The sequence below is a fragment of the Zalophus californianus genome, chromosome 13 (genome assembly GCF_009762305.2).
Source record: "Zalophus californianus isolate mZalCal1 chromosome 13, mZalCal1.pri.v2, whole genome shotgun sequence".
Taxonomy (NCBI): Eukaryota; Metazoa; Chordata; class Mammalia; order Carnivora; family Otariidae; genus Zalophus; species Zalophus californianus.
This window is the reverse complement of record NC_045607.1, coordinates 29,919,125-29,934,726: the sequence shown is the minus strand read 5'-3', so window position 1 is coordinate 29,934,726 and position 15,602 is coordinate 29,919,125. Positions and strand designations below refer to the sequence as shown.

General features: G+C 36.3%; 1 long non-coding RNA gene across 1 annotated transcript in view; it reads right to left on the bottom strand.

The window, feature by feature from the left end:
- Window positions 1-8,473, bottom strand: part of LOC113934927 — a 210,307-nt gene extending 201,834 nt beyond the window's left edge. The window contains exon 1 of the long non-coding RNA XR_003523837.1: window positions 8,307-8,473. This is a non-coding gene — a long non-coding RNA (uncharacterized LOC113934927). The remainder of the gene's footprint in view (window positions 1-8,306) is intronic.
- Window positions 8,474-15,602: the final 7,129 nt, after the last annotated feature.

Below are 15,602 nucleotides of genomic sequence, written 5' to 3'. Positions count from 1 at the left end.
TGAGCAGGGAGTCCGATGCAGGACTCGATCCCGGGACTCCAGGATCATGACCTGAGCCGAAGGCAGTTGCTTAACCAACATTCTTCATAAATGACTTTTAACAAAGTTTCAGTGTTATATCTCCCATACAGATGTTTCCAACTAGACATTTCACTGTCTTATGATACTTTATCTTTTCTTCAAATGTGTATTCCTTTTGGACCTCCCTATTCTGTGAACGCTGTACTACTGTCTCAGTTATGGGAATTTGGAATCATTTTTAACTCTTTCCTCACCTCCACCTCCAATTCCAATCAGCCTACAAGTACTATTGATTCATTCTTGGAAATAGCTTAAGCATCCTTGTTCTGATTTCTTCTTCTTCAATCATTTTTACACATTATTTTAGATTATGATATTAAAATGATCCTCTCATATTGTTAAATTTTCAGTGGGCTAAACTCTTTAAGGATAATTTATTTATTTTTTATTTTTATTTTTTTGCCCAATGGGAAATCCAAAATTTACTGCAAGAATTTATACGATAAAAAGATGAAAAGGAGCAGGTTGCCTTTTATAACCTTGCAGCATCGGTTCTGAATTAACTCTAATATCTACTAAGATGCAGCAGTTGTAGGACCTTCGTGGCCTTACTCTTGAGACAAATAATAGTTATTATACTTGGTGATTCCACTCAAATTGTAGTTATTCCTGGAAATCCCACTCAATTTTAACTTGGTACTCTCTACAATCTCAGGGGATCACAAAATATAAGAGCAAAAAGGTGTGCTTCTCCTTAGCTGTAAGGATATTTCTTAACCTCTGTTTGTTACCTGCCTTTCCAAGATTAATTCCTTCTGTTCTCTAATACGAACTTGTTCCAGCCAGATCCATTGTCTTCTTAGATTAACATAATAGTAAATTAATCAGAACATTTCAGTAGCAAAACCCAGAATTCCAATTTAAAATTTGCAAAGGGGAAAACACGGAAATTTAATAGATCATATGATGAAAAAAATCAAGGGTAACTTTTCAGGCACAGATGGATCCAGGTCTTCAAGTGATTAAAAAAATCTTCTCTGTTTTGGCTCTGCTTTCTTCCTTGTGGATTTTGTTTATACTCCCTCTTCAAGGAGAACACTGGTCACCAGGCATTTATATACTCCTAGCTTAGCAATTCCTACAGAAGGAGAATTCCTTCTTTTCAATAGTTTTAGCAACAATCCCATGATTCCCATGTTATAGAATGAACTTGGTCATGGTTATTTCAGGAACTGGAGGTGAAGTGACCCCAAACCAGCCTGAATCACATGATCTGGAAGCAGCAGAGAATGGATCCCCCCCAAAAATGGAGGTTCTAGGATCAGATAAGGCAGAAAGTAAAACAACAGATTTTCACTACCAATAATAGTTTGTAGGTTCCTATAGGCATGGACTTTGACTTAAAGATTCCTCTTTTTCCAGCAGGTAAGTATTACCTATGCTTCCCTCTTAAACTGCGCTTCCCCTTAAAATGCCTCTCTATTCTTTTATATTTCAAATTTGCACTTGAATCTTGCCTTCCTTACATTGCACTTTCTTTCTTCTTCTTTTTTTTTTTTAAAGATTTTATTTATTTATTTGACAGAGACAGACACAGCGAGAGAAGGAACACAAGCAGGGGGGCAGTGGGAGAGGGAGAAGCAGGCCCCCCATGGAGCAGGGAGCCCGATGTGGGGCTCAATCCCAGGACCCTGGGATCATGACCGGAGCTAAAGGCAGATGCTTAACGACTGAGCCACCCAGGTTCCCCTTACATTGCATTTTCTAACCACCGCAGCTATTACCAAGTGCTTAAAACTTTTTTTCTGCTTTAACATCCTTGAAATTGTAGGCTGAATTTTATTATTATTTATGTTTCACATATGTGTGTCATTTTTTAGCAATTATATTTAAAAAGAACTTAAAGGTAGAGAATGATCTTATTCTCAAATGATATTTTCCATGGTATTTAGTGTTTTGTTTTTCAATTTGGATGCAATCAAACACATGTGAAAGTGAAGCCGTGATTACATGCAGTCAACACAATGAAGTTTATTTTATAGTGATTAAAGATAAAGAGTCATGGATACTAAATTATTATACAAATATTATAGTATCAAAACCATAAAGCAAAATCAATTTAAAATATAAGAAGTGGACAAATGCAAAATTGTTCCTGGAAGTTTTAACACTTCTGTTAAAGTTTCAAGTAAATTTGTACATTACAATAAAGTTGATTACTTGATAAATTCCTAATATTTGCTCTGCAGAGAATATGCTTTTTTTACCATTATCTGTATAATAGCTGTCATATTTTTGACTCTGATGTATTTATCTAACATCTTTTTAAGGAACACTTATCTCTATTTGGATCACCATTCTCTAACTTCCATAATTGTTATCTTTCTTGTCATAAGTTTTTTAAAATTTTTATTTATTTATTTTGAGAGAGAGACAGAGAGAACGTGCGCATGTATGGGGGAGAGGGAGAGAGAGAATCTCAATCAGGTTCCACTCCCAGCATGGAATGCGGGGCTCCATCTCACAGCCCTGAGATCACGACCTGAGCTGAAACCAAGAGTCTGACGCTTAACCTACTGAGCCACCCAGGTGCCCCTCTTGCCATACATTTTTTGAATTGTGTTCTGAACACAAAACAGATATTCTTTGTCTATACCCTGAGCCCTATGTCCTCTCTTATTTATTATATAAGTCTTTCTTTCTTATTCATCTCTCCAATAATTAAGAATGCGGATATTTATGTAAACACATGAACTGTAGAGATTGTGTCCCTTCCACTGAATAAAATAGGGATAAACCCACAATAAAGCAATGAGTGCAATATGTTTGTATAATGGAAATTAATTTTTTAAAAATTTATTTGTTTATTTTAGAGAGAGAGAGTGGTAGGGAGGAGCAGAGGGAGTAGGAGAGAGAGAATCCCCACGGAGACTCCAGCTGAGTGCAGAGCCTGACTCGGGGCTCCATCTCACCACCCTGAGGCTGAGCCAAAACCAAGAGTCAGATGCTTAACTGACTGTGCCACCCAGGCACCCCTATAATGGAAATTCTTAAGCTATAGCTTTGGACATAAACACAAGAGTAGCACAGTGCAAAACAAATTAAGATTATGTATTTCTTTTTCCCCCTAAATCTTTGAATTGCTGCCTTGGTATATGAATTTGTTATTACAAAAACTTATACTGTGTTTAAATACACCAAACGTTTAATTATTTGAAAGTTCACAATTACACACAGAGTGTTGCTATAGTCTTTACTACCATAGTGCTTCATGTTGGCCAATCATGAATTTTGGAGTTGGCTAACCTATTCAAACAAGTATTTTCTACTGGTAGTTGACGATGAGAAAAGGGCACAGATAAAAGAAGCCATAAAAGGAGCCAGAAGGATTCTCTACGAGTCACTGTGTTCCTCAAAGAGTGTGTGGTATATTACACAGACCTCCTTGAATACTGGATATATGCTCTTTAATGCATATATTCAAGTTATTTTGTGAGAAATACAGTCATTTTAATGAGCAGAGTATTGAGATACACTTTCACAATCTCATTTGTCTTCAGAAACTTAAATCTTGATTCTATAAAAAGTGCTAAATTGGGCTTATTTTTTATGAATAAGCTTACTTACCTTTTAATTAGCTGTGTCTCAATCCATGGCATGTTTTTACGTCCATAGGGAATTAACAAAATCTAGAATAGTGTTTTATTCTTCTAGTTCTCCAGTTCTAATTAAAATGTCCTCATTCTTCAAGGAAAGTTTTTTCCTTCATTTTTTCTTAGGCAATGCAGCATATAAACTTGAAGCTACAGCCTATTAATAAATTATTGTTTAGCTGTTATTCTTACACCCCATATGCATCAAATTGGGAGTAAATCAGAAACTTTGCTGAACTTGGATTTTTCTTTATTAGTTTTCTCTTCACTCTGTTGGTCTGTTTTAAAACTGCAAGTTGACTCAGGTCTTTATTCCATTGCTCAAAAGCTGCATTTTCGTTCTTTAAGTTTATGGAGCATCCTTGACCATGTAATTGTGAGCTGAGACAGCTCTATAGACCTTCTGTCTTGGTTCTGATGTGTTTTCCCCAGAGACCACTTCAAAAGTACTTTCTTAAGTAAGATCTCAAAGCCTCACCCAAAGCACCCCTGGGGCAACTTATTAAATCAGCGTCTAGAGAATGGATAAGGAAAATATTCAAATTTTATCATTGTCATGGCTTAAACTGCTGCATTAGGTATCCAGTTACTATAGTTTCACCAAAAAGAAATCAGCCAAAGTCTCTATTTTTAGGCTTTTAAGTCTTAATAGGAAAGTCAGAACAAGATAACAGTGTGCAGACTTGGAATCTTGTCAAGCGTGTCCATAAGTTTTCTTAAATGGCAAACCAACAGATTTATTTGGGGATTTGTAATGACAAATTTTTCCCAGCATGTTTCTCATCCATTGGATTGTGCTTAAGTTTCAATTAGGAGAAGGCCATTTTTGAACTTTTTAATTGAAGCACACCAAACAATGCTAGAAAAAGTACAACACACAAATTGGATTACATTACCAAGGGTGTATTATAATGAAAAATATTTTATTTCTTTAGAAGCATTTATACTGGTCTCTTTTGTGGGACAGTTTGCTTTTTACTGACAATATTGATTCAATGATTTGTACATGTTAAACATCTATTATAGCAAGAAATAATACTAATGCCATTATTAAGACTCTCAAAAAATAATAACCTTGAAATATCTATTTTCTAGCCTCCTCAAAATCTCCAGCTGCAATAAACAATGTTTAATAAAGGCAGGCTAATCTTACTAATTTTGAAGGTCAGCTATTTGCCAATGCCAGAGAAATTTAGTGAAATGCTTTTCATTAGTCCTTGAAAATTGAGAAAAATAAATACAACACATAGTAAGCTTACTCTATATATATTAATTTAATCAAAAGGACTTTCATTTATTACTATGAAATTATTTTTACTTTTTTATTTTTGAAAAAACAAATGAAATTTTTAATGAAATAATAGTAATAGTATAATAATTCTTTTCTTAATTTGGCATAATAAAAAGTAGGTAATCTTATGTTATTTTTCTGAATTATTTTTAACAGCTTTATTGAGCTATAATTGACATACAATAAGAGCAGCAGTTTTTAATTCTGATGAGGTCATATTTATCTAATTTTTATTTTAAAAATTGTATTTTTGGTGTCATATTTATGAAATCTTTGTTGAACCCAAGCTCACGTAGATTTTCCTTGCATATTTTGTTCTAGAACTTTCATAGTTTTAGAAATTTTGTTTAGTTTTAGCTCTATTTTGAATTCATTTTGGGGTAAGGTGTGAGGTGTGGATCAAAGTTCATGTATTTGCACATGGATATCCAATTGTTCCAGCAACATCTGTTGAAAAAGATAATCTTTTCTCTGCTGAATTACCTGTGCACTCTTGTTGAAGACCAGTAGTCTATATGTGTTTGAGTATATTTCTAGACCCTATATTCCCTTTCGTTGATCAATTCTTTTTCTGTTTTCACCCATACCACATTGTCTTGATTAGTATGGCTCTATAATATAACTTGAAGTCAAATAGTGTTTTCCAACTTTGTTCTTTGCAAAGTTATTTATACGGCTCTTGTTCTTTGCATTTCTATTTGAGTTTTAGAATTAGCTAGTAATTTTTTTAAAGCATTCTGAGATTTTGATTTGGAATTTGTTGATTCTTAACTCAATATGAGATAAACTGATATCTTCATAATTTTAAGTCTTCTGATTAATGATCCATGAATACAGTATATCTCTATTATTTTTAAGTCTTCCCCTTTTTCTCAACATTGTTTAATAGTATACAAGAATTTCACATATTTTGTCATATTTATCCTTAAAATTTCATATTTTAGTGGTTTTATATATATTTTATATATATAAATTTTATATATATTATATATATTTCATATTAAGTGGTATTATATTGTTGATCATTTTCCAATTTCTATTATGTAGAAATACATTTATTTTTGCTTGTTGATCTTATATCCTACACTTCACTAAACTTTTTAATTAGTGAAATAACTTATTAATAACTAACGTTATTGATAGCATAGAAACACAAAGATACAAAGGGGTTGTTTATATCATAAATGTTAATTTAAAAATAAAGGATTGGGCGCCTGGGTGGCTCAGATGGTTTCGGCTCAGGTCATGATCCCAGGGTCCTGGGATCAAGTCCCGTGTCAGGCTCCCTGCTCCTTGGGAGCCTGCTTCTCCCTCTGCCTCTCTCTCTCTCTGTCTTTCATGAATAAATAAGTAAAATCTTTAAAAAAAAATAAAAATAAAGGATTTAAAGCAAATACAATTACATATTAACATTTATTTAATATAAATGATGGTTAGGGGTGCCTGGGTGGCTCAGTCGTTAAGCATCTGCCTTCGGCTCCGGTCATGATCCCAGCGCCCTGGGATCGAGCCCGCTTCGGGCTCCTTGCTCTGCAGAGAGCCTGCTTCTCCCTCTCCCACTCCCCCTGCTTGTGTTCCCTCTGTCACTGTGTCTCTCTCTGTCAAACAAATAAAAAATCTTAAAAAAAAGAAAAATGATGGTTAATGGGTTTTATTTTTTTTCAGTTTTTTAAATGTTTGACATGTTTTTATAAAAAGATTATGACATTAATTATAGGCTGTACTTTTTATCAAAATTAGCAATCCCTTTATCCAATTAGGGTATTATGACTTAAATTACATTGTCTTTTGTATATAATTTTATTTTGAACTTTTCTGTTTTGTTATCTTTTAATTTATAAATAACATGGAGTTGTAAAATGATGACTTCAAAGTTTTCTTCTTTTTTTGGCTTTTTTTTGTTTCAAGTTTTTATTTAAATTCTTATTTGTTCTGTTACTTTTTTGTAGATTCATCAGCTTTGTACACAGATGATCATGTTTTTAGTGATTAAAAACAGTTACAATCTACATGGCTTTTATTTCCTTTTCTTATTGTATTGCACTGGTTAGAATAGCGAGTACAATGTTGAATAATGTCATTAGAACAAACATTCCAACTTCTTAATCTTAAAGAGTCTGCAGTGGTTAAGTTTAAGTTTAAAACAATGCTTTTGTTCTGGGTTTCTATCTTTCTCATCTCTTCTTTATTTCTTTTTTCTTCTTTTTCTGCTTTTTTTTGTACTAAGTATTTTTTACAATTCCATTTTATCTCTATGTTTGGCTTTTTATTTATAATTCTGCTTTGTTATTTCAGTACTTGTTTTATGTTTATAGTACAATCTATCTCTAAGTGATATAATACAACTTCACAGATAATGTAAGAATCTTATGATAGTATACTTCTATTTCTCCTTTCCTGGACTTTACAACATTTTCATCATGCAGTCACTTTTACCTACTTAATTGAATATCCATCTTTGTAGTTTCATCAAAGATCTTTCTTTTGTCTTTGGGGATATTAATATTCTGAGAGTTCTGGTAGGAAGAATGGGGCATAAAAATAAAAGGTTTTCTTTTCTTTATCATCTTATAATTCAAGCATAAATAGATATAATTCAAGGCATATTGCTATTAGGAGGTATTCACTAAAAAGTACTGCTAGAGTTCAGAGAGAGATCAGAAAAGCTTTCATAATCAAGATTGCATTTGCTGTGGGCCCAGCTGTGGATGGGACACCAATAAATGCTTTTGAAATAGAGAATTACATGAAGCATGGATGGAGTGAGCACAGGCCTTAGAATCAAGCATGTTTATGATCCTAGTTACAATAATTAATAACTATGTGATATTGGCCAAGTTCCTTAACCTCTCTGGGCTCATTTTACATATTTTTTTTAAATTGGGAAAATAATACCCATTTTTCAGAATTGCTGTGAAAAGTAATAATGATATATCTAAAGCATCTAGAATAGTATTGGTCACATATGCACTCAGGAGAGATTAGCATGTGTGTATGATGTCAGTTATGCTCTAGCAAGCTTAATTTTGATGCAACATATGGGATTATTTAGAGGTAGAACAGACCACAAAATGACACAAAAATGAATAATAAATAGAAAATGGGTGAAGAATTAGAACCCTCAGAGGCAGTTTTAGTTTACTGTTGAGTTCTTGCTGCGTTCCAGGAACTATGCATGTAGCAGTCTGGGTCCTGTCAGGAGATTGAAAGCAGACAGTGGGATAAGCAGGAAAAACTTAATAAAAACAATGATTAAATATGAGAAAAGAGTAATTATGACATACGAGTAAACTCTATATGGTACACTGGAGCTGAAATAGAGTACTCAAGGAAGTACAGACCTGGAAGGGGTTCAGACCTTGTTGGAGAAGGTGTGATTTAGTCCACCAATTCACAGAGAAGTTGGCTGGTTTGGCTAGGCTGGGGTTGCTAGGCAGGCAGTAGGCAACACTACAGAATGCCAGTGGGGGAGCAGCTGGTCAGTGATTGGTGGCATAAGTGTCTTCACTTCTAATGGGGGCAAAGTGGTCTTCAAAGCATATGGACCATGCGGGGGTGTCTGGTGCCAGTTGGCACAAGAGGCCCTGAGATTATGTCAGTTGGAAGAGAGCTCTGCTTTCCAATTATTTTCTCAAGGCTGAGGCTATGAGGTCACAGAAGGACCATGTTTTAATCTATGGTTGGGGGAGTTTTCCATTGGATATCCTCATATCCACAACAAAGAACCTCAGCCCCTACTGAAAAAGGTAGGAGAGGCTCTTCCTCTTGCAATGTCCCTTAAGCACCTCTACATGAGCTTAACATCCTGTCCATTTAAAGGAGAAATACTTGGAAGGGCTCCACTGCTTATCACAGAACATATATTGAAGAGTACATTCTGAGCAGAAACGCAAAAAATTGATACTTGACACACTGCCGCATGGTGATTCAATGTTGAAGAAAACAGACTTTGGGCAGTCCTGAGCAGATTTCGGGTAAACAGCTATCCATATGAGTTGCTACAGTTTTTACTGCTATGATGAAAAGGCAAAGCAAATGAAAATAATATCAATATAAATAAAAATTTCTTAGGGGGATATTTTTTTAATTCTAGAAAGTCATGATAATCTTTGAAGCTAAGACTTTTTTTAAAAGATCGCTTTTTTTTTCTGGTTTAGATAACTTTCTAAATTATGGTTAAAAAAAAAAAAGACATTTCTTGCTCTGGGAGAAAAAACTTGGTTTTTCTTATGCTAAATTTCCAACTTGCCTAAAGGGCATGATGCTGATTAGATTTTAACCAGGATAGGCCTATTTTCTCCCTGGGTGAATCTTGTACTTCTCTGCATGCCCACATCATAAATCTAGGACTACTTTTTAATCTTTGGGTCATATCCTATTTTAAGATGTAAGTCAGAATGGTACTTTATTTTTTTTTTATTTTTATTTATTTATTTATTTTTAAAGATTTTATTTATTTATTCATGAAAGACAGAGAGAGAGAGAGAGGCAGAGGGAGAAGCAGGCTCCCAAGGAGCAGGGAGCCCGTTGCGGGACTTGATCCCAGGACCCTGGGATCATGACCTGAGCCGAAGGCAGACGCCTAACCATCTGAGCCACCCAGGCGCCCCAGAATGGTACTTTAAAACTGTTCAGATACTTGCTTGTTTAGATGTATCTTTCGGGGGTATGAAAATTAGGCTTTAAAACATTTCTGAGAAAGTTGTTCCAGGCTTATTAAACAAGTCCACTTAAAGACAGTCTGGTTTACAACCAGACTTCAAGTCTGAGCAAAGGCCTTCCTATTTTTAGGGTCCTCCACTCCGTTTCAGTGACAGGAATGGAAGGTGAGGGAAGCCCTGTAAGAGGATCAGGAGCTTGCTCCACGCAGAGGTGATTCCCAGAAGGCTGAACTGACTTGAGCAGTTTTGTATAAGTACTAGGACATGGCTGGGAGCCGGCTAGAGAGCTATTTATTTCCATTTCAGGAACAGATCTTATATCTTGAAGCATGAGTTCTTTTTTCTGGTATATGTTAGGAATGATTTACAAGTATCAGGCATGATATAATGTTGCTAATAAAGTTGAGCATCTTCTTAGGCTGTGGTTCATATTTCTATGTTCTCTGAATATTGTTCCAATGAGGAGATGCAAGTAGTTTTTTTGCCTTGCCAAAAATATTGTGGCTTTTTAATAAAGCTGAAGGCTGATGCCCCTGCAAACTCCACAGCTCAAACTGGATTAAGTCTTGATGATGTCATATATTTGCAATTAAAAATAAATTGGAACCATGATATGGTTCAGAACAGAGAGATTCAGATCTTTCCAATTCAAGAAAAGTCAACATGAACAGAAGGCTTTTTATGACTCATTTATGCTTGAATCCCACTGCCATGAGAATCCAACAGTATAGGAATAACACCCTGGTATATACTCAACTCACCTCATTCCTGATTTTGAAACTTGGCATTTTCATTCTTGAGTGCATGTTTGCAAATCCTCATTTTCTCATAAAGCTAAACTATGGCTTTGTGAGAAGAACTTCTCTTCCTAGATTCTTACTCAAATGTTGTTAGCCCTGATTCTACGCCGTTTGACCGACTGTTTTTCTGCCCATAGTCCACTTCATTTTAATGGTCAAACTGTAGTTGCCTGCGTTTCTCCTGGACAGCTACACCCCCAAGCGCCTCAGCAGATAGACCCATAGCCTTCATGCTCCCACACATCAGGGGCACGTCTATTTTGGTCCTAGATTCAAGGGAATGAGTGGCAATAAATGGAATTTTTCTCACTGGTCCATTCTCAAGGCATGAGCTGCCCTTTCCCATTATTTCAAACCTCAGGAGGAAAAAAAAAAACCTTTCCTTTTCAAAAGAGAAAAGGAATAGGTAGAGAATAGAAAGTGCAGATAAAAGAGAATTGCTAACCTCCGGCTTCCAAGATTTGACCTCCTCTTCAGCTGTTGCTTCAATAGCTGGTTACATTGTTAGGGCCATCTCTCCTTGAAGATGAATCTGCTGTTCAAGGGCGTGTTGCTCGGTATCTAGCAAAACCCCAAGGACAGGACAGGCATTGAATGAATTCAGAAATACACTTGTGCTAGTGTTCATTAAAATATATATATTTACTTCTAAAGTTTTGCTTTTGATTCCAGAGTAAAAAGAGTTGTCTAATATCTCCCCAAGATATATGATAGGGATGATGCCTCAGTCCCCAAGAACCAGGTGAATTATTTTTGGTTGATGCACTGCCATAAAGCTCAAGATAGATATCAGATACATCTTCTCATCATATTTTTGGGGGAAAGCCTTGGTGTTTGCTAAAGAAACTTCCTTGCAGTTTCTGGAGGCAAAAAACATTGGAGTCCTCTTAGAAGTTGAAGGGTATCCATGTAGATCGACAACTGTTCGTCTCCTTGGTACCTTTTTGAATGTAATTCTATATGGGAAACAATCCATTTTCTTTTCAACATACTCTTTTATTTGATTTATATTCAGAAAATTTCTGCCTGTCCATCAAAAGCTAAATACAGATTTGTAAATAGTGCATGCTTAGCATTTTCCTGTCAGATACAGCAGAACAGCAAAATGCCCTTTCTTTTTAAAGACAATACACATTTATTAACCAAAAAAAATTGATACAGGGTTATAGTAAAAAATAATAGCCAAACGATAGCCATTCACAATTAGCAACCTGAGTTTCAGTGGGATGTGACATGTCAGCAGAATCTCCAGAGGCCCCATCAGTCAGTGTTGACATGAAGTCAATGATTTTTTCCCCACACTCTTAAGTATAGTTAGGTATGTCTCAAAAATGACTTTCCCTATGTGTTTAGGAATATGCTTATGTTTCTTCCCTCTTAAAATTGTATGTTAACATTTTATTTCTCTCCTCTAACACTGGTCTATCTCTAGCCTGCCTATTCTAGCAAAGCTTCCTAGAAAAGTAGACTGTGCTATCTTCATTTTATCCCTGTCATTTTATTTTTTAAAATTTCCTGTAAATATTGCAGTGTTGTATTTGATACGTATACAAGAACATATGCGCCTATATAAACCCATCACCTATGCAAGAAGAAGAAGGTTACCAATATCATTCCATTTACTAAAGTGTTTCTTCCCCCCACCCCACATGCATACTCTGACTCTCATTGTAAGATGACCATTATTCTGAATTCTGTGTTTGACATTCTTTGGCTTTTTTATTATGTACATACATTCATACATATATATATTATATGCATACATAAATATGATGTGCTTAGTTTTCTTAGCTTTATAAAAAGATTCTACTCTGCACAATCCTCTGAGACGTGCTTCTGTGCTTGAGATTCATCCATCATGTTGCATAAGGCCATATTTATTCCACTTTGCTGCTGAATGTAACACGTTTTTATCTATTCTTCTGCCAATGGACATTTGAGTTGTTTCATTCTTTCCTCCAGGATTAACACCACTACTATACATTCTACGTATAGAAATTTTGTCTATGATATAAACCTAGGAATGGATTGCTGGGTTTTCATTCACTCATTAGCTTACTATTATTCCCCCCTCTCCCACCCAAAACTGTTCCCACTAAAGTTGCTAGTGAGTTTTTCTTTTTTAAAAAAAATTTTTTTGAGGTAGAGAGAGGCAGAGGGAGAGAGAGAGAATCCTTTTTGTTTTTAGAGGGGGGGAGGGGCAGAGGGAGAGAGAGAGAGAACCTTAAGCAGTGTGGAGTTTGACGCAGGGCTCCATCTCACGACCCTGAGATCATGCCCTGAGCTGAAATCAAGAGTTGGATGCTCAACCGACTGAGCCACCCAGACACCCCGCTAGTGAGTTTCTAATTATAATATGTAATGAACATCTTTCTGCATTTCTTATTATCGATATTATTCACCCTCACTCTCCTTCTTGATATTCTCTCTCCTTTCTTGTCTTTGGTGCAATTTATTCTTGATTTTTCTCTGGCCTCTTGCCTTTTTTGTCTCAGATATCTTAAAAGACCTCTCCATTGAGAGGGCTGTTCTGCTGTTTACTGGTTGGCATCTATTCTCGTTATTTATTGCTGCATAACAAACTACTTCAAAAGTAGAATGGATATGTATATACATATGTACATATATATGTGTATATATACATACACAAATATATTTAATATATTTTTATTATATAATATACATGTATATTGTTGTGTGGGGTGTGTGTGTGTGTGTGTGTGTGTGTTGTCAGTCAAAAATTCAGGCAGTGTTTGGCTGGGCAATTTTTTTGCAGCACACTGACTGGGGTCCCTTGGCGGGAAGGGTGGAAGGCTGACTCAGCTGGGCCCTTCTCCTTCAGGGCCTCTTCATGTCATCCCTCCAGCAAAGGAATGGCCTTCCTGAATGGCAGCCAGGGTATAAAGAGACTAGGGTATAACCTGCTCATTGGTGATGGTTAATTTTATGTGACAACTTGACTGCGCTAAGGGATACTGACATATCTGGTGAAACATTATTTCTGGGCATTGTCTGTGAGGGTGTTTCTGGAAGAGATGAGCATTTGAATCTGGAGACTGAGTGAAGAAGATTGCCCCTCACAATGCAGGTGAGCATCGTCCAATCTGCTGAGGGCCTGGATAGAAAAAAAAAGGCAGAAGAAGGGTAAATTTGCTCCCTGGGACATCCACCTTCTGTCCTCAGACACTGGTGCTCCCTGTTCTCAGGCCTTCATACTCAGACTGCGACTTACACCAGTTGGCTCGTCTGGTTCTCAGGCCTTTGGTTTGGACTGGAGCTACACCACTGGGTTTCCTGGGTCTCATCTTGCAGAGGGCAGATAGTGGGACTTCTCAGTCTCCGTAAGCCAATCCCTCATAATAAATCTCTTTAAATTTATATATCTTATTGGTTCTGCTTCTCTAATAAGCCATCTTCTTAAAGACAAGTACTCTATTTGTCAAAACTATCTAATGGGTAAAATATGTTTCCTCATTATTGTTTTAATTTGTATGTTCTTGATTATTAATTGTGAGCTCCCTTTAATGTGCCTACTTACCATTTGCTTTTCTTTTTCAGAGATTTGGCAGTTTTAATCGTTTATTTTTTGATTCAGTATTTTTTAAAAAATAGTTTTTCAGATATCTTTCTGTAATATGGACATTAATTCATTGCCTATTATGTGCTTTACAAATATTTTTCTGCCTTCTCTCAATAACTTTCATTTGCTTTGTAGTATATTTTGGTATACAGAATATCAAAAAAATTAGTGTAATCAAATTTGTTCATTTTCCTCCTTTATAGCTTTTGAGTTTGCTGCCTTGCTTAGAAAGAATTATCTAAAGATTTGTGGCAATATAGTTTGCTAATAGCAGTACAAAATATACACACCTTCCATAATGTTCTTTAAAGTAAATAAAATAATCATAAACATGTCACCATATTGAATTCAGTTTAGAATAGCTCTATTATAATGATATATGGGCACTAACTTGAAGGATTGATTAGCACAACAAGAAGCACAAGCCTTTATATGAACCGAGCTTTGAAAGAGAGGCTATTATCTCCTGGGACTTTATTTAAACCAGACTCCTGGCAGCCATGTGTCTTTTCCCTGTGTTTAGAAGATGTGTCACCAGGAGGAAAAGTCCTTACCCATCCTTCTCAGCTTATTTAATGTAGGCAGACACTGCAGCGCTGTGGGAGCAGTGATATATGTGCAGAGAGGTCCATTCAAAGGTCTGGGTTCCCTTCCTCCTCTGTCCTAACTGCGTGCTGGCTTCGGATATTCTTAATTTCGCCTTTAGTGAAGTCTATCCCTTCCCCAACCTGCCTGTTTCAGGTCAGCAGCTGTAGCCTTCTATTTGTGCCACTGCTGTGCTTATACTTTGGGCCAGAATCCATCTTCCTGTCTGTAGGTTGTAGCCCCCGTCAGCGGTGGTCGCTGCTGGTAGCCCAAGGCTTTGGCTCCCTTCCAGTTCACTCTCATCTAAGCCCCTTATCTGAGGGAGCACAAAAAGTGAGTAAGATCTCAGCTAGCTTAGGGTTCCTGACGAATGCAATTACCTACAGTTACCTCTCCTTCTGTTAAAAAACTAGACTAGTGGGGCGCCTGGGTGGCTCAGTTGTTAAGTCGGCCTTGGGCTGAGGTCACAGTCCCAGGGTCCTGGGATCGAGCCCCGCATCGGGCTCCCTGCTCCGCGGGAAGCCTGTTTCTCCCTCTCCCACTCCCGCTGCTTGTGTTCCTGCTCTTGCTGTGTTTCTCTCTGTCAAATAAATAAATAAAATCTTAAAAAAAAAAAAAACCTAGACTAGTTCTCAGGAGTCTGAAATGGAGACTAATTAACTGGGAAGTGACGCTGAGGCGATTTTCTTTTCTAAAACTCTCTTTGTGGCCATGACTAAGTGATGTATTCACTGACCGTCCCTTGTCTGGGACACAAGGTGTTTTTGTTTTTGTTTTTGTTTTTGTTTTTAATTTCTCTTTTAAGGAGTCCCGGTATCGCCAGCTATAGAGAGTCCTCAAGGTATGATGGCTGGAGTCAAGTTAACCTGGGACCCAGTCTCAGCTCTGCCACTTATGAAGTCAGGTCATTTAACCTTTTTTAATGTCTGGGAAATATTAACATAAATCTCATCTTACAGGACTGTCATGAGAATTACTGATAATATATGAAAATTATCCAGAACAGTACTT